This window comes from Eubalaena glacialis, chromosome 19 (genome assembly GCF_028564815.1).
Source record: "Eubalaena glacialis isolate mEubGla1 chromosome 19, mEubGla1.1.hap2.+ XY, whole genome shotgun sequence".
Taxonomy (NCBI): Eukaryota; Metazoa; Chordata; class Mammalia; order Artiodactyla; family Balaenidae; genus Eubalaena; species Eubalaena glacialis.
This window is the reverse complement of record NC_083734.1, coordinates 61537447-61548376: the sequence shown is the minus strand read 5'-3', so window position 1 is coordinate 61548376 and position 10930 is coordinate 61537447.

Sequence of the window (10930 nt, the reverse complement as noted above, 5' to 3'; positions counted from 1 at the left end):
ATAAAATAGATAACTAACAAGAACCTACTGTATAGCACAGGGAGCTCTACTCAGTGCTCTGTGGTGACCTAAATGGGAAGGAAATCCAAAAAAGAGGGGATATATGTATACATATAACTGATTCACTTTGCTGTATAGCAGAAAGTAACACAACATTGTAAAGTAACTAGACTCCAATAAAAAATTAATTTAAAATGTTTAAAAAAATATTTTAAATATGGTGTGTTAGATAGATAGATGATAGATAGATAGATAGATAGATAGATAGATGAGGCTGGAGGAATAAACTACTCTCACAGTTCAGGCAAGAGATGCTAATGTCTTGGACAAGTGCTGGTGGCAGAGTTGAAGAGAAGTACATAGATCTGAGCTTAGAATTAACAGGGCTGGATGAGAGACGGGATGTGATGGGTGAAGCAGAGGAAGTGATCTCTGATAATTCCCCAGTTAAGTGCATGGCTTTGGCATTCACTGAGATAGAGAAAAAAATTTTAAAGACTCAGTCACATTTAGAGAAAAACACCCACATTCAGTTTGGAACAGACTAGTTTGAATTGCTTATGGGGCATCAAAGTAAACAGTCAGCTACTTGGGACTACAGTAGAACAAACCTCATCCACCACCCGTGTTTGGAAATAAAGTTTTATTGGAAACAGTCACGCACATTGGTTTATGGCTGCTTTCACATTACAACAGCAGAGCTGAGTATTTGCAACAGAGACCATCTGGCCCCCAGAGCCTAGAATATTTGCTATCTGGTCCTTTACAGGAAAAGTTTGTTGGTCAACAAGTTGAAGCAGGGTTCTTGGAGTTACCAGCATGTAAACTGTAATTAAATTTATGTAAATGGATGACATTGTGTAGAGAAAGTATATAGGGTGGAGAAATATGCCTTGGATAGAACCTTGTGGAACTGCAGATTGAAAGAGGTGGAAGTGTAACGATGGATAAGATTGCAAGAAGACTGAGAAGGAATGGCTAGAAAAGTGAAAGAAAGCCAGGTGAATGCTGATATTTAGCTAAAAGATCAAGTAAAACAAGGAAAGAAAATGTCACTTGTTGATTGACATGAGAGTTGTTACTGACCTCAGAAAAATTCACTTTGGTGGTGTGGTGGGAATAGAAATTATAATGAGCTGAGTCGAGCCTTAAGTGAAGGCAACCCTTTCAAGAAGTGGAGATGTTACAGGGAAGGAGAGTATTTGCTTGAGGAGGAAACATGGATGAGAGAAGGTTTTGATAATAAGGCAAGAAACTGATAATTTTAAATACTGAAGAGAAGTATCTAGTTGAAAGGGGGAAGTTGAAGAAAGATGACACAGAAGGGAAAAATCCATTGTGCAGCTTTCCTGATAATGTTGAAGGGATAATGTTTCCAGCCTTTGAACTGAGGAAAAGGGTGGGTGTAGAGAGTACGTCCATAGCTTGTCAGGGTTTGTGTTGGGAAGTTTGGGAGTGTTCCCATACTACAGGTTCTATTTCCTCTAAGAATGAGAGGCAAAGCATCATCTCCTAAGAGTGTAGGGGTAGGGTGGAAGAGGAGGGAGAGACTACAAGTGAGGGAAGGATACAGAAGATTTAAAATAGGCAGTTACTTCAATAATTGCAGCATTAATTGCGGTTTGAAAAGCCACAAACCCTCTTTGCCAGTATGTTGTGAAGGAACAAAAAATTTCATCATGCATAGCCCAACAATGTTCTTTAAAGAGGAAGAAAAGCATTCCCAGCATTATGCACTGGAATCAATGAATGGCATTAAAACATTAACTTCGGCTCTAAAGTGAAACATCTGAATGTCTGCTCAAAGTCCACGGTTACACAACCTAAAGCATTCCTAAAGCACGCTGCAAAACTGGAAGAAAGAAGAACATTAGTAAATGGCTGCCACAGTAGTGAGACTCATTCTGTAATAAAAACTTACCATGAAGTTCAGGAACAAAAAGTATATTACTTCTTTTCTTGATTTTATTAATGTTTCTATCAGTCATTCCCAATAGGGGATTTGATGAAGTAGCAAAAAAGACTGGAATCAATTCTCATGTAGTTACCTGAGTATTCAAAGTGTTCTCTCATAACTGGGATCCTATGTCCCCAACTAAACTTCAGCCAATATGAGTATCATTGAACACAATTCCCACCATTTCAGAGTAGTTTTTTGCAAGTACTATGTCCATGGTTTCTTCATCAGGAGTCCCAACGATTGTTCTTCCTGCCATGTGTAAAAAAATATAATCAATCATATAAACTTATTACTAGAGGACACAAAACCAAGTTGCAATTGTTTAGATTTCCCATAAAATTATTGGTGTTATATACTATCCCAAAGAGGTGCCTCTAAGTGAAGGGCTGAAAGTCTTTCCTATTGTTTTAAGTTCAGTGTGAATACGTGAGAAGATGTGAATGATACACCATTGACCCTCAACAGCGGAGGTTTCAACTGCACGGGTCCCCTTATATGTGCATTGTTTTCGAAAGTAACTGCATTACTACACTACCCAGGAATCGGTTGCCTCTGAGGAGGCAGAACGGTGGGTGGAGGAACCTCAGATGCTGAGGAAACACAGATACAGGGGGCCGACTATAAATTGCTTGGATTTTCGACTTCCTGGAGGGTGGGCTCCCCTAAATCCCCTGTTGTTCAAGGGTCAACTGTATTGTTTTTAAAAAACCAACTGGCAGCATATTCTTTAGCGTAATCGTAATCCCCATTTAAGTAAATAAAAACTGAGTTTGTGTGCCTATGTGCATAGAGTAATATATGTCTATATATGTGACCATGTGTATGTTTGTGTGCATACTATCCAAAAAAGATACACACAAGTTTATAGGGAAGGAAATGGTGGCTAGGATGAAGGCAAAAGCTCTCATTTTTTGCTTCATACAAGTTTATATTGCTTAACTTTTTTAGGCTGGCTATTACTTTGGTAATTAAAATAATTTTAAAATTAGAAAGAAAAAGTATTTTAAATAACCAATAAAAATACTTGAGAATTTGGTGGGGTTTTTCCCTGCCAAGATTAGAAACTGATTTCTATCATGTGAAAATAGTATGCCAGTAGAAATAAATTGCATGCAAAGAACCAGAGTACAAAAATCAGAAGTGAAGTTAGAACCCACAGAGATTTTGTTGGAGTCAAGGACACTAACTTAAGAATTAAGCTCACACAACATTTATAATGAATGGGCTTACAATCTGCAGAAGCAATCTGCCCAACAGGTGGTTAATAAGTCCGCTAATAATTTACGAAGTCCAATTTATGGCCTCCTTTTTAATACTTTTTTATATTTGCATGTTTTATGTCCTAACATTTTTATTCCTTTTAGCACAGTGTTTAAATCTCATGCAGGGTGATGTCTACATGAAGAAGAAAAAGATACTCATTTTCATAGGGTGGCTACATCTTCCAAAACTACTCATCCTTCCCAACATAGAGTAAGGCCGTGAAACTTTTAGGAGGACAATGCAAATTTCACTGACTTTTCTCTAGAGGTTATACAAATGCTGTCAAGGTCAGAACAGCAAGAGTTAGAAGAATACAGAACGAGACGGTGAAAGAGGCGCTGTGACCAGGCGGGGCCGGCCTCGTAGCTGGCATTGGGTGTTTCTATAAGAAAAGGAGAGAATCCGATGAGCCCTGAGACGCGGGGCTGGAAGCAGCAGACGGCTTGCTGCGTGCAGCACAGATCAGTCCCCGAGGCTCGTGTAAATGCTTCCGGGGTTACAAAGAGATGAGGTCAGGGACCACACGGAGAATGCACGGAGCGCCAGGTCTGGGCAGGAGAGCCCGTGCCCAGCGTGGGGAAGCGAGGCGTGCAGAAGTCAGAGTTCCAGAAGCTGCAATGAAGGAAAAAAGAACGGTGCAAAGTGGCCAGGGGTAAAGTGTGCAGTCATCTAGCATAGGGTCCAACCTTGTTTTCCTGCTCCAACCCTACTTTTTGGAGCATGCAACATACGCACAATAATAATGACTCACAACACCACAGATTTCCAGGACGAGAGGGTGCAAGGTGTGGATGCTCTTTAAAAGGCCCCCCGGTTAAATCTATTTCCCTTCGAGAGGCGCCCTTACTTGCAGGTCCACAGCAACCCCTCCACCACATATGAAATGAGGATCCTGCCCCAGTTGAAAACCACTAACCCACAGGCTGGGTAAATAAACTCAATTTGCAAAACAAACTTCAATTTAAACATGAATACGTTGCATGAGAGTGAAACGTGGGTCACTGAACAACACGCCTTCCATAAAGGAAGCCAAAGCCATCTTATCCATTATCCTCGGTGTAGGCCACCACCACCAGATCAAAGGCATTAAACTTATCCCCACGCCCCAGGACTTGAGGCGGCTGTTCATGAAAACGAGTAGCTCTGAAGAGCGCCGAAAAGAAGCACCAAGAGAGCCCCAGAAGCGACGCTGTGGTCCACTCCTCCAGCACACAAAAGAAGAAAAGTGAGCCAAGTTATCATGTGGTCCAGAACAGTGGGAAACAGTCAAACACATTTTAAGACAGAAAGTATTGTCACTGAGCATGGTGTCATTTCACCCTCCAACTTTCTTCCTTTCCCAGTTACTATCTATCCTTTAAAGAAAACACCATTTCAAAAAAACACACAACTTTGAGATAATATCAAAAATGTCTACTGATCTTAACCTAGAAATACAGCACCCCTAATAGTAGAACCACTGCTGATTATATGCCCTCATATTGATGTAATATAATTACATAGCATCCCATAGGAGATATTCTTGTCCAAAGGGTTTAACCTGAAGTCAAAATCCAATTTTTTGATCTAAATTCTGTTTGCAAGAAATGTAGGTGGTTGTAAATCAACTATACCTCAATAAAAAAATTGTTTTAATAAAAAATAAATTAAAAAAATAAAAAAGAAACGTAGATGGGAAAGGAATGAGTTAAATCACAGAATGCAGAAGCAATCAGGTAAATACAGAACGTGGGTATTCAACAAGAGAACAGTTTTGGTCTGGTTGGTGCCTGGCTTGAACAAATCAACTTTAAGAGACATTTTGGGGCAATTCTAGGAAATTGAATTTGGACATGGAATTCGATGATGCTATGCAATTATTGCTAACTTTATAAAGTGTACTAGCGGTCATGAAGGAGAATATGCCCTTAATTTTCGTAGATGCTAGCTGAAGCCTTTAGCAGTCCAGTGTCATATATTTTAAGAGGGGAGTTGAGGGGAGATGGGGAGAGGAAGCCAACATGGCAGGATGTTAGCAGGTGGGTGAACAGGATAGGATGTGAGTTCATTGGACCAGCATTTCTGCATTTTGAGATTTTAAACATTATTAATAAGTTTTTTTAAAGGTTACGTTGGGTGATCACTGTAAGTGTACCCTTTATCAACATAGCCACTAAAAGATTAGAATTGAATTGCTTTAGGAGCTAAGTATGACGTGAACTCTGCTAGCTCCCACCCAAATGTTATTGGCAACCTAAATGGGAAGAGAATTTGAAAAAGAATAGATATATGTCTACGTATAACTGAGTCACTTTGCTGTACACCTGAAACGGACACAACAGTGTAAATCAACTATACTTCAGTATAAAATTTAAAAAAAAAAACTTTTTTAAAAAATAAAAAAAAAATTTTTAATAGAAAAAAGAAATGTTATTGGCTATTTTTCAACAGAACACAGCCTCTTTGTGGCCAAGGTGGCCCCAGATAGACCTCATGGGAACATAGAGCAAACCTCTTTGTCCTGACGTGCATGTCCTTGTCCTAGAAACTAAAGAGAGCACAAAGATGCTGACAGTCAGTGATCTGGATCCTGAAACCACTCTTACGTTTCTAAAAGCATAGTCTTCACAACAAATCCCACCAACGTTCCCTAATTGTTGCTCATAATTTTTTCCCCCAGCCCTACCAATTAACAGAATCTTATCAAAATGTCGCCAGTAGAGTGCTATGATTCAACCATTAAAATCGATTTCTTTTTGCCTGGCTTTTTTTTATTTCTTTTTTTCCTACTACCGAAGTTTGCCCAGGGTAAATCGGAATCACTCCACAGATTCAAGTGGATTACTTATTTGGAGAATGGCTAGCTCTATTCAATAAAATGTTACTTTGTTTTTCAGGAACTGACATATGAGCCCATTAGTTAATTTCACCTTTTGACATAAATATTATCCTATTCTGCAACATTTGCAAAATATTATGTTTACAACCCCAAATCAACTAGCCCATAGAATGTGTGAACATCAAAAAGCAATAAAAATGGCATAATATGAAATGATGGATTTTCATTCACTAAATATGGTGAAATATATATTGTGAACCATACCAATAAGCTCTCTTTTCTCATTCTCCATTTTTTAAGAAAATTCTTAGACAGAAGGGCCTGAGTTTGTTGACACACGCGCCTCTCTTTTTTAATCATTTTGTCCTGTTCATCCAGAGAAGAGACAGTAAATATCACACAGCAACAACCAGGCGAGAAAAAGAGGAAAAAAAAAAAAAAAAAAAAAATCCAGTTACCAAAAAAAGCTTCTGAACACTTTGAAGGAATACTCCCAGATGCCCTCGTTGAATGCCTTATTTGACATTACAGTAACACACATTCACTAGTTTTTAAAGAGTATAAAATATTAATGAATGTAAAATATCCTGCCTGTGGGCTTTTCTCTCCAGGCTTTGCTTATGAGCCAGATGAGGCTATGGTGTGTCTTGTCTCAAAAGTAAAGTTTTCTGCCACATCTTGACATTACAACAACCTAGATAAATAACTAACACAACATCGTAAAGCAACTATACCCCAGTAAAAACTTTAAATAAATAAATAAATAAAGATAAAGTAAATCAGAGAATAAGATGTTAGTAATGTTTAGAATCCAAAACACACTTTGCCCTTGACTTAGTTTTTTTAAAAAAAAGGTATAACAGAAATAAAACCGTCTCCAGTTTTCTGTCCGTCAGAGATTTGCCTGCAAGCAGCAGTCTGCACTTTGAAAGGGTCGCTTTTGCATGCTTATTTGATGACATCTAGGAAACCACTGAGTAAAGGAAAGCTGAATCACTTTATAGTCATTCCTAGAATCGCAAAGAGCTCATTTCTCCTCTTTAAACTCATGGGTCTCCCTTTAAGAAGTATGTCAGATACATACAGATGAAAACCAGAAACATTGGTTAGCTAGTATGATTGGAGCATATGATGTGTGTACAGATCATCATGATGGGTAACAGGGATCCTTCTGTGTTTTCAATGTAAAATTCTGGAGATGATCATTTGGTATCACAGCTCTGGTGACTTAAACGCATTCGAATAAATGTTGATGTTATATACAAATTACAATGTTTAGAGAACTTGCTGGATTTCCTTTTTTTTGATAAAAAGAAATGGTAAAGCTACCAAATACCAAAATCATCTCTAAATTCTAACTTGAGAAAGTGTCTAAGGAAAAACACCCATCTTCATGAAAAAGGAAACCACAGGGAGAAGCAACTTGTCCTAACGCATACACATTCCCAAGAAGTTAAACTTTGCAAATTCTCAGACGGCCAACCTGAGAAGTGTAAATCTGACACTCAACAATATTAATTATATTTACACACACTTCTGAGTCTATCTTCCATTTTACTATCATGCTAAAATACTATTTTACTGAGTTTAAAAAATTAAATCACTCATTAGGTCTACAATATAAAATACAGAATAATTTAGAAATATCAGAACAATATAATAATTTAACAATGTCAGTCAAGATGCTTGGCATTGGCTATGTCCTTTGTGCCTTAATTACCCTGTACAGAGTAAAAGGTAAAAACAACAAGTTTGACTTACTGTCAGGAAAACAGGAGAGAGGAACTGAGAAGCACCTTTGATTCACTGGTTTCTTTTTGTCCAGAAGAACAGTTAAGAATCCTTCAAGGACTTTTTCACAAATGTTTGCCTCTTTTAAAGCTGTTTTCCTTCAGTTTGGCTTCTGAAAACAGGCTATTGTCTGTGTGTAAAAAGCCTGCCAAACACATTCTTTACTTGATAAGTTGTTTTTTTCCCAGGTCTTTCTTCTAGTCCAATTGTGCCCCAGGACGGATGCAGCTGTGGATTGGTCACTAAGTGTGTGTCACGTGGTACCTCTTTATTACTCTCTCTTTCTGGCATATGCAAAAAAGTGATCAGATTCAAAAAGGGAGAAACAAAACCCCCAGTTCTGAGTAAGTCTATATTAACTTTGAAAGATTAAAAATTCAAGAGCCACGCCAAGAAAGAGCAGATTCAAAAGAAAGGACGTTGAACAGAGAAAGAAAGTGAGGATCTCAGAAATCAGAGTAATTTACATGAGAAAACTTTACCGAAGACTTCACTGCACTTCAGTTAAGTGGTTCTTTGTACTGGCTGATTCCTATGTGCTAGAAGGTATGCTAAGGGTTTAAAATGAATTATTTTACTTACCCTCAAAGCAAACCTGTGAAGTTGGTACTATATTTGTACACAGTTTACAGATTCAAAATGCGAGACTGAAAGGTGAAGTAATTTGCAGATGCTCAAATAAAGGCAGAGCCAATACGTGAGTCCAGAACAGTGTCTGGACTCCAAACCCACTCACTCTTAACTACCACTGTGAAAATTACGCTAATAAAAACAACGATATCTAACATTCATTTAAATAGCTTAATAGTTTAGACTAGATGGGCAGAATATTTTTTTTTTAGCTACAAATGCTGGACATTCTCAGAATTTAAATAACCCCTGTCTATCAACCCTGAAAATCTCCTTACACGATTTTAACTGTAATCAATACATTTCTTGGGATGTGTACACAAGTTAATAACCGCTCATGAAAGTGAAGGACAGAGAGAGGGTGAAGCACTCGGAGACTATTCAGGTGATCACCGTTTTCATTAAGAATATGGAAATAAATGTTTTCTTTGACTTTAATTGCATTCCCTCCCTGTTGTGAGTCACATTTCTTGTTTTCCCACTCGTTGCTTGAAGTAAAAGTCCATGAACAGGAAAACACCAAATATTTAACCTAGCTCCAATCCCAGACATTATTGACAATATTTAACAGGTGGAAAAAACAACTAAAATTATATCATAATACACACACACTTTCTTAGTAACTAAACCGAAAGGATAATTTTTCTATTTCCATAACTTTAAGGATTGTAATCTCCAGTATGGTGCAGTGAAGCGGTTACAGGGTTGGAAGTCTGAGGCCTATATGCCAAGCTGTCGCTCACCGGCTATGTGCCTTGGACAGGTGACAAAAAATGCACAGGCCTCTGTTCCACGTGTATAACAGGAGCCAACCTTTTCGGTTCCAGGCCTCTGTGCATTGATGACGGTGCAGCACTGCTACAGGGTCACAATGCTTACATCCTCCAAACTTGGATTTACGGATGACCATGCTACGTGACGTTAACCCAGCCCCCTCAGTACACGTCTCAGATATCTAATATTTTTATATTTCTTTTTTTAGTTGAAGTATAGTTGATTTACAATATTGTGTCAGTTTCAGATGTACAGCCAAGTGATTCCATTTTATATATGTATATTTTTCTGATTCTTTTCCATTATAGGTTATTACAAGATATTCAATATAGTTCCCTGTGCTCTACAGTAAATTCTTGTTGCTTATCTATTTTACAAATAGTAATGTGTATCTGTTAATCCCATACTGCTGGGAATTCCCTGGCGGTCCAGTGGTTAGGACTTGGCACTTCCACTGCCGAGGGCCTGGGTTCGATCCTGGTTGGGGAACTAAGATCCCACAAACCACTCATCCAAAACAAACAAACAAACAAACAAACAACTCATAATCCTAATTTCTCCCTCTCCCTCTCCCCCGCCTTCTCCCTTTGGTAATCCTAGGTTTGTTTTCTACGCCTGGGAGTCTGTTTCTGTTTTGTATATAGATTCATTTGTATTAATTTTTGGATTCCACATCTAAGTGACATCATGTAATATTTGTCTTTCTCTGACTTACTGCCCTAGGTATAATATTCTCTAGGTCCACCCATGTTGCTGCAGATGGCAATATTTCATTCTTCTTTACGGCGGAGCGGCATTCCGCCGCATGTATGCGCCACACCTTCTTGACCCAGTCCTCTGTCGATGGACACGTAGGCAGCGTCCCCGTCTCGGCTACTGCGAACAGCACCGCGCGCCATGAACACTGGGGTGCGCGCACCTTTTCGAATTAGAGTCTTCTCCAGAGGTACGCCCGGGAGTGGCACTGCACGATCCCATGGCGGCTCTGTCTTTAGTTTTCAAGGGCCTCCACGCTGGTCTCCACAGCGGCTGCACCCGTCTGCATCCCCACCAACCGTGCAGGAGGCCCCCTTTCCCAGCTCTCTTTTCTCAATCGTCTCCTTAGCCTGCTTCCTCCCTCTGGGTCCTGGGCCCGAGGTCTGCCCCTTTGCTCCCGGCAGGTGCATCTACCGTCTCCCCTGCAAACCCAAGCCCCCGGGGCAGGGGCAGCTCAGCACCCTCCGTCTTGGCTTCACGGAAACGTCCAGAGACCATCGGCCCGTCCATCCTCCCCCGAGTCAGAGACCCAATCTCAGCAGAAAGCACTTGACTGCTGAAACGTGCCAGCCAGCCGCTGAGCCTCTGGGGGGGAGTCGTAACCTTTTGCTGGTCGAGGGTCTGGAATATTCGAGAATCACCAGAGCGCGGGGCGGGGACCGTGGCGCGCGGCTTCCGACCTCCGCTTGTGAACAACGCCGTGTCTGCGAAGCCAGGGAAGCGAGGGCTGCGGGCGAGGGAGTCGCCCTCGGTTCGCCAGCTCCCGGGCTCCCGGGTGGAATCGGAACCGGGCCGAACCTGGGGGGCGGGCAGAGGCCAAGAAAGAGGCAGCCCCTCGGGAGCGGGACGGGGAGGGGGCAAGGGGCGGGGGTCCCGGGAGATGCCGGCCTCCCCGAGGGGCCTCAACGACACACCACGCGTTCTGTTCGCTGGCAGGG